The 14,918-nt window shown below is 36.9% G+C and overlaps 1 long non-coding RNA gene across 1 annotated transcript; it reads right to left on the bottom strand.

The window, feature by feature from the left end:
• Window positions 1-858: 858 nt before the first annotated feature.
• On the bottom strand, window positions 859-9,654 carry LOC108524285 (uncharacterized). Its single transcript, XR_001884017.1, has 3 exons — window positions 9,640-9,654; window positions 3,827-3,857; window positions 859-932 (listed from the first exon to the last, which is right to left on the bottom strand). It is a non-coding gene; the product is annotated as an uncharacterized LOC108524285 (long non-coding RNA).
• Between the last annotated feature and the right edge of the window lie 5,264 nt (window positions 9,655-14,918).

The following is a 14,918-nucleotide window of genomic DNA, read 5'->3' on the forward strand; positions in this document are numbered from 1 at the left end:
TAATAGAGACAGGGTTTCACAGTGTTAGCCAGGATGGGCTCGATCTCCTGACCTCGTGATCCACCCGCCTTGGCCTCCCTAAGTGCTGGGATTACAGGCGTAAGCCACCGCACCCGGCCTCTACCATTATTTTTTAAATTAGAATTAAGGTCTTACTATGTTGCCCACACTGGTCTCAAACTCTTGGGCTCAAGCAATCCTCCTGTATCAGCCTCCTTGGTAGCTGGAACTACAGGCATGCACCACCATGCCCAAATAAATTTTCACAACTTCTAATATTATTTTGGTGTATTTAAAGAAACAAGAAGAGAAACTGAGACAACGCACTCTCCTGAAAACTACGTGATATCAAAATAGTAAGTGCAAAAATCCTATATGCTATGTGGCACAGTTTTGGAACTGAACAGTATCAGAGAAATTCCTTGATTACTATAATAAGTAACTTGATCCATTAAAGATAAATTTAAGCATGAGGTTTTTTAAAGTTACAATGGGACAATTTTAAAACTCACAGTAAGTACACTTATCCAAATAAAAATTTACCAGATTTTATATATTCTCTACTGTGGAAAAGTTTTTTCTAATATAGTGCTCCTGTCACTATATATTCTCCAGCCCTTTCTTTTTATGGCCCTCACACCCTCAAAGTATTTACCAAACATTTGTTATTTACTAAAATTTAAAAAAAAAAAACTGTTTAAATTAACTACTCGTATTTCTATAAAATGTTTTTATCTGACCAACTTTATATTGCCAACATGAAATGATGATACTTACAGCACTGCAAAACATGAAAAGTAAATACTATACAGAACTAGATTCCAACGGAGAAAATCAACTTCACAAGAGACTATTTTACCTTGGTAGCAAGATTAAAGTCTTCCTCAAGTTTTGTAGGCTGTGAATTTTCAGTAGTCGGTTTGCCAAAAGGACTTTAGAGAAAAAAGATACAACATAAAGGAGCAAATTCATATATTTAAAAAGGAAATCTGCTAGTTCATATCTTGCTGCTCACTCCAAAAAAATGAGAACAAAAAGCAAAATCTGGGGAAAGATCAGTCCTCGGTATATTAAATCATGTTTCTTGGTATAATTAAAATATGCCCTCTGTTTTTAAAAAATATTTTAGTTAACTATTTTTGACTCTACCTCCCGAACCTATAACATCCAAAGAACATTCACTCTTAGTTCCATAAAAAATAGTGACAGCCAATATAATTGGCATACCCTGAGTATAATTCGTCCTCACAAACTGTCCTCAGTAATGAACTGATAATGTACTTAATGGCTGACATAACTTTTGATATCTAAATTGGAACAAACTTGATAACCTAAAATGAGGAAGAAAGATACAGTTACCTTGTCCTTTATCTACTGTCTACCTCTGATTTAAAGACTAATCTGTGTCACAGGAAAATGACATTGTTTCTCAGCATAAAACCACTTAAGAAGACCCTGTTGCTTCCCTTCACCCTAAAACACTACAGAGGGTGCCTTGAAATATTTGAAATGTTGAAAAGCTGAACCTACAAATGTCAAATCACAAATGTATATTTCTTATTGGGAATATTTTCTCAACAAAATTGAAACTAAAATAATAAAATCTAACTACTTATTTTATACTTGTCCTTCCCTGTTCAGGGATACATCAACTAGCAAAACCTTAAAATCTTTGTACTTATTCCCAAGGAGAGAGACTGCTAGAAAACTGAGTCCTGATAATTGGATTTCTCTAAGTACTATATATAAACAGAGAGAAAGATCTGGAAGTGGGAGCAACTATATATAGTGAAAGTGTCTCACTTCCACATCTTTCTTCTGTAGGGCTTCATGGCAGTCTCCAAGCTTTAAATATTCTATTTAAAGATTACTATCTGTGCTTTGATGAGCTGAATATTTAAAGCTTGGAGACTGCCATGAAGCCCTGCAGAAGAAAGATATGGAAGTGAGAGACACTTTCACTATATATAGTGGCACCCACTTCTAGATCTTTCTTTCTGTGTATACATGAAAAGATAAACTCAATGACCAACCAAGAAGCTCTGTATTTACCTATTCCTGGAAAACAACTAAATGGAGACTCAGTCAGTCATTCACCTCCAGCATAAGCATGTTATCAAAACCCAACTGAAGCTCCATGACTTATTTGACAGCCAATCTTACCCCTGCTTTACATGTACATGGTTACAACATCAGAGGCTTGGGAAAAGAGGCAAACGGAAGGGGCACCTGCCTTGGGCCACAGATCTATGTAATTCAGCAACCTTCAATCCCCTCAAGGGGCTCTAAGCTTCTCCAGTGAGATTTGGGGTAAAAGAACAGAATAGGACATTTCTATCTGATTTTAGAGACTTTTCCCAGTGGCTCATTTTTTTTTAAATCTTTCCATAGAAACCTTGAAGCTTGTCCATTCTTCCAATTAAACAAGCAAAAAAGCAGTGACCTATTCAGGACTTCTTTTGAACCATATTTAATATGCCTTTCTAGATAACTCCCAATGTCTACTGTGTTTATTCTAATTTATCTTCATCAAACTTGTCATAAGATCCAACATTCTGATCTCTTTGGTAAAACCCTTACTTCTACCAATCCTGGGATTATTTCTCTTCAGACTTGGCCTTTCCCTGCTAATTCCATTGCTACCTACTTCCACTGGGTTCTCCAGCTAATTCCATTCTTATCCTTTTCAATTTGTTTAATTAGACCCATTTCCTCTTCCTTTCTATTATTCAAACACTCACTTACGTGGTGATATAAAAACAAGAGTAATGGGCTTTGAAATGAGTTTAAATATTACTTGTTACCGCCTATATTTAAATAGGTCACTTTGAGTTTCAGACTCTCCATCTGAACAACCATTTTTCCAGGATATTAAATACAGGTTGAAATATGAAAGTATTTTGATTAGTCTCCAAGAGTCCTTAAAATCCTAAAATTCCATGTACTTTTAATTTTACCTATAAAAAAATGGGGCTGGTAGAAAGCAATAAAATAATAGAAGAAAAGAGCACCAAGGAAAGCAGAGAAGAAAGTAATCAGGAAAAGATCATAGGAAAGTCATGGAAGAATAAAAAAAGACGCTAGCAAAAAAAAAAAAAAGAAGAGTGCATGCAACTAGGCAGGGTACTGCTTTGAAGAAAAGCTAAGCTGGGAAGTCAGTAAACAGAGAAATCTATAAGAAATAGCCTCTAAATATGATGAACATATCTCTATGTAGATATTCTCCAATAAGAGTAAAATAATTCATCTATAGGATTTACCTGGTCTTGCTTATGAAACAAAAACCTATGTCTTGTCACCACAGCTAAGTAAGATCTGCTCTAAAAACTTTGATGATAAATCAAGGTACTGGTTACCACTCTAACTGTTAAACATGTTAGAACAACGTCTTGGATTAACCAGTGTTCTAAGGGAAATCTCTAAAATGAGTTAACGTATAACAAAATGTGACTTTGTGAATTGATCCCATCTGGACCTGTACCTTGATCCTAGTGATACACAGGTCTCCATCAATCTATGCCGAGAGGGAAGAGAAGGGATTTGGGAGCAAGGTAGGCTGATGGCAAACTTAAGGTTCAGCTACTTTTCAGCTATGAAATCATAGGCTAATTAATCAACCTCTCTGAACCACATTTGCCTCATTAATACAAAGTAGGTGACAGTAGCACAGATGTTTTGCAAAGCTTTGTGATGACTATGTGAGATGATAAATATTAAGCACGTAATATGTTGTCTAGCCCAGAGTAGAATACTCGACAGATAGTGGTCTCTTTTCTCTGTATTTTCTGAGTTAACATATACATTTTAAAAAACAGCAAAGTCTTACCTGAATATAGACTCTACAGAACTCACATCCACTATTAAAGAAAAAAGTAAATACATTAAAACAACAAATATAAATAAAAGATACAGAATATTAAAAACATAAGAGGGCATGATGGCACATGCCTATAATCCCAGCTACTTTGAAGGTGAGGCAGGAGGATCATCTGAGGAGCTCAGGAGTCTGAAAGCAGCCTGGGAGACATCGTAAGACTTCAACTTAGTTTAGAAGGATCATGCACACTTCCATGCATAATTCAGGTCTTGGTTTAAAAAGCATAATACTCCAACGCTTTGTTACAAAGACTCAGATGATTTGTTATAAAGCATTTATTTGGGACCATACATCGAGACTATAGTGAAATTATTATTAAGTATACTATTGTTATGAAATTAATGCATTAAGAATGTTTATTTCCCCTCTTTATAGATCTCAAATGCAAGGAAAAACAGAATTTATCACAATTTGATATCTGCAAGTGAATTACAGTGTACAAAGAGTCATAATCCAAACAGAACCCTTTAAGACTGACAGAAAACTGTATTATTAGCAGAATTAGTATAAGCAGACAGTATCAACCTTAGAAAGTATAATTTCTCGACAAATGAACTTGGAACAGTTAGAACAGAGTATACAGTAGTCTCTCTTTATCTGCTCTATGTGTAGAAAGACACACAACGTGATTTCCCTCTGTTCTCACACCACCATCATTAAAACAGAAGACATCTGTGACCAAATGTTGGCGGATTTTCTCCACCAACAAATAAGCAATCAATTCTGTAGCAGAAACCAGCTGGTTATCCCCTATTTAGTTCCAACACTGTCTATCTAGAAATAGTCTCAGATCCCACAGTCTGAGGGCTCAGTCTCACAAGACTGCCCTCCCACACCAGTTGCAAATCTGGATCTCTGAAACATCTAACCATCTGGTTTCATGTTGGGGTTCTCACAACTTCATCTTTGGGTTGGATTAACATGCTAGAGTGCCCCAAATCCTAAAGGAAACATACTTACCAGTTTATTATAAAGGGTATTATAAAGGAGACACATGAAGAGATGCATAGGGCAAGTTATAGGGGAAGGAACATGGAGCTTCCATGCCCTCCCAGGGCACATATGCCTCCAAACACTTCCATACATTCAGCTTTCTGGAAGGTCTCTGATCCCAGTCCTTCTGGGTTCTTAAACAGCTTTACTACATAGGCATGAATGAAAACATCTGTGGTTATTGGTAATCGACATAACCTTCAACTCCTCTCACCTCTAGGATGTTGAGGGGTGGAGCTGAAAGTCCTAACACCCTAATCATGCCTTGTTCTTTTTTGTGACCAGTTCCTATCCTGAAGCTACCTAGGGATTGCCAGCCATCGCTCAATTATTAGCATACAAAGACATCACTTTGGAGATTCTAAACATTTTATGAGTTGTATGCCACAAAACAGTGCTGAAGACCAAACATATATTTCAAAATATAATATCCATAGTTTTGATTTCTGTAATTTCAGTTACTCATGGTCAACCATAGTCCAAAAATATTAAATGGGGAATTCCAGAAATATATAAATCATAAGTTCTAAATAAGGTGTCATTCTAAGGAGTATGATGAAATATTAAGACATCCTGTTCCATCTCACCCAGGTCATGAATCATCCCTTTGTACATGCTAACTGCCCATTAGTCATCAAAATGGTCTGTCATCAAAATCCCAACCATCAACATTATCATGGCTCAATGATCCAGGGTCACGTGAAGCAGATGATCCTCCTTCTGATGTGTAGTCAGATAGCCAGAAATAATTAGTAGCCTAACACTACATGACAACTCCTACCTCATTCACCTGACTTCATCTCATCACACAGGCATTATATCATCTCACAATCATCACACGAACAAGCAGGGTGAGTACAATAAAAGACACTTTGAGAGACCACATTCACCTAACTTTGAATACAATATGTTGTTATTGTTTTATTATGACTTATTGTTAATCTCTCACTGTGCCTAATTTATGAATTAAACTTTATCATAAATATGCACATATTTAAAAAAACATAGATGTATAGGGTTCCATACGATCCACAGTTTCAGACATCCAGTGGGTGTCTTAGAAAATACCCTCCATGGATAAGGGTGAATTACGGTACGTGTGTATGTGTGCGTGTGAGAGAGAGAGAGAGAGAGAGAGAGAGAGAGACAGAGAGAGAGAGAAAGAATACAGATCTCCACTCTCCACAAGAAGCGCATAAAAAAGCACGTTTCCTCATACATGACCCGTAGGTTTTGACAATTCTGGAAAAATGCTGGTACGCATACTCCCCAGTCTAGACAATTTTCCAGACCCTGGGTATGTTGACTGTTTCAGTTGCAAAGCATTAGGTAGGATCTTGGGAGATTTCTTCTTGGACACCAGAGATATTAACCACATCAACAGTGTACCTAACAACTCTAAAATAATTCTTTTGAACAGATTATCACTGCAGAACTTGTAAGTTAACTCCAACTGACATTTCAGTAATCTCACTGCTTGAAATTCTCACATTTAAAAGAAATTTGCAACATCATTTTCTCTCACTCCTCTCCTACTTTTCATTAGCCACTGTTCGGTCTCCTTTACCAAGTCCTTTGACTCTGTGAAATGGTGGTATTTCCAGGGTTTTGTCAATGGCTTTTCTCTTATTCTACATCTTCTGCATCATGGATATACTCATTGAGATCTATGGCTTTGTCTAAAAATTATAATAAAATTATTCTAAGCCTGCATCTCCAACCAGAGTTCTATCTCCAGTTAGAAATACCTATAATAATCCAATTACCTACTGAAAATATCCCACATAAATGTTTCATTGAACTCAATATGTGAAGAAAATTGTTGGTCTGTCCTATGATTATCTGCACTTTTCTGTTGACCTGACAATTTCTGACTCCTTCCCCATGAGCATTCCCCACATGGAAACTTATGAATGACCTGAGATTTTTTCTCTCCCCTAGCTTTTTAAACTCAATAATCAGTAAGTCATATTAACTGTACCTCTTTTCTGCATTTGCTTTATCTCTCCATTCCCACTGGAAATACAAACTTATTTATTTTATATTTATATTTCCTAGTTAGACATGGCCCCTTAACTGATGGCTTTCACAGGGAAAAAGAAACCCTACCTGTAGGGGATCGGACAAAGTGGTTAGAAAAATTATAAAGATAGTTACAGGAAATAGACAAAAACCTTCTTGGAAGGCCGGTGGGGTTGCGTAGCTTCAGTAAATGATTCGGCTGAAAGTAGCCTAATCCGCTTTACTTTAAGTTGATAGCAATATAGCATATATCTAGGGAATGTGGCGGGGTTTATCCAAATAGCTTGTTTACTCACGTGGTCCTAAGACCAAACTTTGATCATCCGAGGGTGCATGATTGCTCTGTACTGGGGGTCAGCAATGTTAATTACACTCTAGTGGTGTTTACTCGAGATCTTTGTCATTTACTCTGTTCTAAATAATGTGAACTTTGCCACCTCATCGAGGCCAACAATGCAGACTCAGGCAGCAGAGCCCCGAGCCGCACTGACAGGCAAAATATCTATTTCAGTGTACATCTCTCATCCCTTGCTAGGTCAGGTTCCACGGGATGGAACCCGCAGGTGGTGCCCCGCAAGATGAATGCTGCAAAAGGATCACGACGGACCACTCAAAAATGAAGGTGAAAAGGACTGCGCAGTAAGTGATTCAGTAAGTCATTGGTGCCCACTCAGGATTTCCAAGTTCGGGGAGAATTGTTCAGGCTAGGGTTTCATCATGGGACAACAATTATCAGCTCAACAGAAACAGTATATAAAAGTATTGAAAAAGCTGCTTAAAGTTAGTGGCGCCTCGGTATCGCAGGCTCACTTAAGGGACCTGATGCAAACTGTTGTATTCCATAACCCATGGTTATGGAATTCCAAATTCAGCTCACCAAATGGTTTTTAGACAAAGTTTTATTGGAGTACAATCATGCCTAGTTCCTCACACACTATCTATGACTGCTTTCATGCTACAATGGCAGAGTTGGAAAGCTGTGATAGAGACCACATCACCTAACCTATTTCCTGTTTGGCCCTTTACAGGAGAAGTTTGCAAATCTCTGGTTTGTACCATGACCAGAATGCCCTAATACTTTAATCTAATCTTGGGACTCCGCTGCTCAAACAATTCCAGTGAATCCCTGCAGAAAACATTGCTGGCTTCCTACACATAACCATTATTTATTCTTTCTTGCTACAGAAACACAAGTTAATTTATATGTTTATTATCCCATTACTCCCATCTCATCTACAAAAAGAGAAATGATTCTAAGCTAATCACACTAATAACATTTGCTTTTCTAGTGACTGGTACAAATGAGTATTTGTACTTGGGATGCTGATGCAGGAGAAATACTTGAGTCTGGGAGGCAGAGGTGGTAGTGAGCTGAGATCACGCCGTTGCACTCCAGCAAAAGCGGAAGAGTGAAACTCTGTCTCCAAAAAGATAAATATTTAAAATGTATTCCTGTATGTTAAATATTTTCACTTTAATTTTTAACATTAATTGAAGCAGTAAATACTCCCACTTCAATAAAAGCTCTCTGATACAAGCTGTCATTTAATGTTGACTTTTAGTGGCTATGAAAAACAGCCTAATTAAATGTTTTTAGAGTTAAAATGACAAACTATGAGGTCTTAAATCAAAGTGGAGCTAATTGTATTAAGTACAACTAAAATATATAAGTAAACAAAAAAGGAAGTTCCAATATAATATGTACAGTATAATGAGACAAGAAAACAAATTCTACATATAGTCTATAACCGCACACATATGTTGAGAATTTTTGTTTTTTTGTTTGCTTTTTGAGATGGAGTCTTACTCTGTCACTCAGGCTAATGTGGCACAACCTCAGCCCACTGTAACTTCTGCCTCCTAGGTTCAAGTGATTCTCCTGCCTCAGCCTCTAGAGTAGCTAAGATTACAGGCACCCACCACCACAACTGGCTATTTTTTGTTATTGTTAGTAGAGATGGGGATTCACTATGTTGACCAGGCTGGTCTGGGACTCCTGACCTTAAGTTATCTGCCCACCTTGGTCTCCCAAAAGGCTAGGATTACAGGCATGTGCCACTGTGCACAGCCTGTTGTAAAATGTTTTAAATGTGCATGGGAATGACAACCAAAACTAATTCAGGCTGTTTTGTACCTCTAGGCAATTAATTACCGTAGCATAAAAAGACACCAAGGCCAAATGCTTTGGAGTCACTCTTCTAAAATACTGTGTCTAGCAAACAGTCATCAAGTAATGATTACTTGATTTACTTTTTAATATTATAAGTCACACTCACACACACATTCAGTCAGCTAATCAAAAAAAAAAAAAAACCTGATTTTCTTTAGATTCTCAGAGTGACAACACTCACAACTGTCATGTCAGCAAGTGAAATATTCCTCTAGGTAAATATCAGAATTCCAATCAGTATTTGAACCACTGCAAATATTTGACAGTCTCAAATTTCACCTGCCTTAAAACCAAGCACATACAGAAATTGCCAGTTGGAAACTTTATACTATCAGGACATTAAAGTAGAACCACATGAGGTAAAGCGGATTTTTTTTTTTAATCTCTAAATCTTACGCTTGTAAATGGCATTTTTTCAAACATAAATACTAACATTGGCATTATTTGTATCAAATTTTCCCATCAAATTTTGAAAAGAAAACAACATTGGGAATATAAGGCTCTCAGCATTTCAATCAGCATTTTCAAATATTTTAATTTCTTCTTATCCAGGTAAAATTAAATTTACAAACTTTACCTGCTTTGAATGCTTTCGTCTGTTTCCTTCAATTCTAAGGCTGTTATTGGATTAGAGCTTTTCATTCCACCGGTAGGTAAATGGGGTTTGGAAAACAAATATTAATAGTATAACGTGTACTCTCATAAAAATATGTAGTTAGTATTTCAAGATAAAATAGAAAGTTGTTACCTGACAGAAAGACCATCTTTATTCAGAAGACTCTGAAGAAAAGGGACATATATAATTGCATAATATTGCAGCCCTGACAAAAGCTACCAAACATTCACACAGTGTGAATATGAGATGATCCTCATGCTGGATGGAAAAGGGAATACACTAGGTTGTGGGGTCTTTTGGGTTCTTGTCTTTGTTAACATGCCACGTGGACAGAAAATATCCCGAAGAAAATTTAACAGATAATTTCATCAAACATGCGTGAAGATTTCCACAGTGAAAAGATATTTAAAGTGACAATTAACTAAAGTCAGAAAAAGGATTCTCTTAATACGTGGATGCAAGCTTGCCATATAAGGAAGAGTTGCATTCAGTTAAGATGACCAAGTCATGACCCGCCCCCCAAAAAAAACAAAAGTTGTTCCAAGCTGATGGTAGAATGCTTATGGTATATAGTTAAGGAAAAACACAGGGAGAATCCTTATGTCAAATGTAATTACCAAGCACCTCTTATGTTCTTCAAATTTGTCCTGAGTTTAGAAATTTGCAAATTTGCGGATTGTGTGGTTCAAAGTACACTTCCTCTTATTCATTTGCAGAGAAGGTTCTTAAAATTTACGAGCATAAATATTCTACTTCTGAATATAGTTAATAAAATATGTTTCATTTTTGCACCTGTGTATATATTTTATGTAGTTTAGTTTATTGTTTATTGGTGTGTCTTGGTTAGTCCTTCTTAAAAATTTCCTGTCCAAGCTTATATAAAAAGGTCAAAAAAGCATTACTTCATCAACAATTTCCTCAGCCCTCCCTGTTTGCATGTGTGTTCCATTGCTGTATTTCCTAGTATTGTTAATAAAGGGGGTCCCACCTTGTGATTGTGTGTGTTGCGGATCTCTCGAGGCCAGGAAGTTCAAACCAGCCTGGCCAAATAGCGGAAACCCTTGTCTCCACAAAAAATAACAAAAATCAGACAGGTATATCGTTGCACATGCCTGGAACCAAGCCACTCGGGGGCCTGAGCTTCGAGAATCACTTGAAAACTTCAGGAGGCTCTCGTGTATTATATGTGGTGTTTCAGTTAAGCCAACATTGCACTGCTCCCTCCTTTCTCCAGCTTTTTGTTGTTTTATGACAGAGCGAGATTCGGGTGTTCTCAAAAAAAGAAAACAAAACAGATAATCGTAAAGGAAAGTAGTCAAAAACTAGAGAGTTCAATTTCCGCAGAGACGTTTATATCATTAACCTTGCGTGTTTGCAGTGTTAAATAATGGTTTATTGACAAATAACAATTTCGCAGCGTTCAAGGAATGATTTGTACAACTGCTTGTTGCTTAGAAACTTAGTCTATTTGTTTATACCATATGATCTGTTCTTTTTCTTGGAACTTTACAGTTATGAAAAGCTTTCTTATAGAAAACACTTAGCTGGAAGAAACGATATTTTTTCACACAGAAATATATCCCTTTCATCAAAAAATACTAATAAATAGGCCTTAATCTCTCAGTCTTCTCTACTTTCTATGATTTTTCAGTGATGACATCCTTAATATATTTAGAAATACCACCTCAAATATACATGTTGTTTCCGGATTGAGAGACGATTGGATCATCTCTGCGAATAGGCACTTCAGGGATATTTTACCCTCTAAAACACAACCAAATTTAATGTCTACCAGTTTCAAGGGCTAAATACGCATGAGTGTGGGGGGGGGGGGCGGGGGGTGCATATTGCATGTATGTGTTTTAGGAAAAAGGTTGCCGTCGTTAACATTGTATCGATACCCTTTAAATAAAAACCCTGCTTTAATTAGAATGAGCAGGTCGTTCTCGATTAATATCTTTAAAATTTACTTCTGAAGCAGTGAAGAAAACTTAGAAATTCATATATAAGAAATTATACCATTAATTCATCTGCTTGTTTTAGGTAAAATATGATAAATGTATATCCTCACTAAGTGCAAAGAAAGCAGAGTGCCATGAGACAGGAAATGGATATGTAACTAAAATATTTTCCCTTATAAAGACAATAGCTGGCTTTAAACTTTCTAACACAAGATAAAAAAGCAAAACACGAAGAGATGAAACATTAAGGGCTATCTCATCATCAAGGAACCATTTATCACTTGACACTTAAGAATCCTATGTATGGTTGAAAACTGGTTCTAAATCGTGATCTGATTCCATGCAGAGGAACCAGGTAGGGAAATACTACCTTAGTTATTTTTTTGTTACTTTTATTTTTATAAAGGGGTACACTGGAGTTTTTTAGAGTCAGGACAGGTCACATCGCATAGCTCTAAAGATTAGTGAGCCACATTTGTAATGGCTATTGAAATGAATGGCTGTGCATACTTGTATTTTGAGTACTTCACTTTTAATTTCTAATATAGCATGAAGTAGGACATACACTTTAACAAAGGCTTGTTAACATCTGTAATTATATTTATGTTGCTTTTTAGTCACCATGAAGAGAGTCTAATTCAATGTGGTGCAAAGTAAAAATGCACACTATGAATTTTTTTTCTTTTTTTTTTAGGTGGAGTCTTGCCCTGTGGCCCAGGCTGGAGTGCAGTGCTGCAGTCTGGGCTCACTGCAAGCCACGCCTCCTGGGTTCACGCCATTCTCCTGCCTCAGCCTCCCGAGTAGTTGGGACTACAGGCATCCACCACCACGCCCGGCTAATTTTTGTATTTTTACTAGAGATGGGGTTTCACCATGTTAGCCAGGATGGTCTCCATCTCCTGACCTCGTGATCCGCCCACCTCAGCCTCCCAATGTGCTGGGATTACAGGCGTCAGCCAACGCGCACAGCCTGAAATCTTAAAATAAATGAAAAACGAGCTAATCGCTGAACAAAAAATAAAAAGTTGCTATAGAATGACAAGAACATTGTACAACCATTTATATATGATTTTTGCAAAAAGTGTTAATACCAATATGTATGTGCTTAGTGATGAGGAGAGAAGTGATCTTGAATCAGAGGAGCAAATCATGACACTGAGAAAATAAATACAAAGGCTGAACGTTGAATGCTACACCAGGTGTCTTTAATGCAACACATTATAATAATTTATATCGCCGGGCGCGGTGGCTCAAGCCTGTAATCCCAGCACTTTGGGAGGCCGAGGTGGGAGCATCACTAGGTCAGGAGATCGAGACCATCCTGGCTAACCCGGTGAAACCCCGTCTCCACTAAAAAATACAAAAAACTAGCTGGGCGAGACGGCGGGCGCCTGTAGTCCCAGCTACTCCGGAGGCTGAGGCAGGAGAATGGCGTAAACCCGGGAGGCGGAGCTTGCAGTGAGCCTAGATCCGGCCACTGCACTCCAGCCTGGGCGACAGAGCGAGACTCCGTCTCAAAATAATAATAATAATAATAATAATAGTAATAGTAATAATTTATATCATTACAAACATTCATCATGTTCTTTAATATGCCCTGTCATTGAGAAAGTACACAGTTTGAATGACAGTTCAGCTGAATGTAGAATTAACATCTCATCAGTGAAAATGTTATGAATTAATCAGCTTGGATATATACTTAGAGCATAATACTAAATATAAATATTCATTGATTTTCATACCCATATGGTATAATAGTATGCCAACATTTTTGTAATTTCTAGCTTAGCCATCTCAGTATTTCTTGATCCACTCATGGAGGAAAATGTACAAACCTCATCAAGAACAGCAAATTTAATAAGCTTTCAATATTGATATATTTGTTTTTAATTTATTTGCAACAGACTTGTTAAATATTAATAACATTTTCTATGTAAAAATCAGCATAATACCCATGAATAACAATAACTTAAGTATTCAAGTCATAAATTCAGAATTTTATGGTTTCTTAAATTAGTCTGGTTTGGTGTATCATGTTATTCTCTAATGAATTTTTATAAAATGGCAATTTTACCAACAAAATTTGCTTCCTTAAAAATAAAGCCAAGCCAAGGTTCTTACATTCAAGCATCTCTTATTCAAATCGCAAATATCAACAAAATATATACATGTATATATTTGATGCCTCATATTAATAAAGAAAATTAATGAGACACTGAGGTTTAGTCCAATTCTACTAACCCTCATGATCCCGGTAGTCTTCTGCGCACCAACACTCTAACATTCTGCAGTAAAAATATTCTAAATGCTTCTGAAGTGAGTTCACTCAATTTTCCTTCATAGAAAATCCAAAATAATCTAGCTGGCTTCTATCTTGTCCCTTGCTTCCTGCCTCACAATCTCTCCTCTTTAGTAAAAATAATCTCTAGACTTGTGCTCTTGATTCTTCCCATTCAACACTTGTTAAACTTCTTTTCCCCACTCTTTCCTTTTTCTTTGTTTAGTGGTAATATCTTCCATCTATAATTTCTATTGCGATGCCCCTTTCTTCTTCTCCTCTGGCTGAAAACATACTCAAAAATAAGATCAACATAATGCTTTCTCCTGCCCCCTTTCTGTCCTGACCTTCTGTCCAATTGCTCTTCTTCCACATTTTTCCCACGAAAGGCGCCTCGCGTCTCCGCTTGCTACTCAGAGCAAGGTCCAAGGACCACCAGCATCAGCAACGCCTGAGAACTTGTTAAAAAATGCAGAATCCCAAGTTGGCTGAATCACAGTGTGCATTGTTAACAAGGTTTTCAGCTGATTTTCTATGAAATCTTCTGGTTTATACAGAGTGTATATGACAAATTATATACATGTGTGGCCGTGCATATATGCTTAGTCTCACCTACTGCAAATAGAACACAGCTCTCCATGGTCAGGTGCTTCCATCCCTAATGGCTTCCCACCAGTGAGAAAGACAGTAAAAGTCAGAATACTTTTACTGTAATTCTCTGGTAAATTTTGGTACTAGAAGGTCACCTTTTATTCTTCCCAAATTCGAACCATACCCCATGTTTTTGTAAACAATCATTTCATTTCATCATCTTTCATTATATAAAGCTGCTTCTTGTTCCTTCATGTACTCTCTGTATGCTGTGTCTTTCTCGGTCTTCATTTCCTCTTTTACTATTTTCTTCTTTCTTATTTTCTCATTTTCCTCAGGTCTTGGAGTATCTTGAATTCAAACTAATAATTCAGCTCCTTTCCAGCACTCTCAATATAGTCTGTTACCAA

This window comes from Rhinopithecus bieti, unplaced genomic scaffold (genome assembly GCF_001698545.2).
Source record: "Rhinopithecus bieti isolate Rb0 unplaced genomic scaffold, ASM169854v2 scaffold_83012, whole genome shotgun sequence".
NCBI classification, from domain to species: domain Eukaryota; kingdom Metazoa; phylum Chordata; class Mammalia; order Primates; family Cercopithecidae; genus Rhinopithecus; species Rhinopithecus bieti.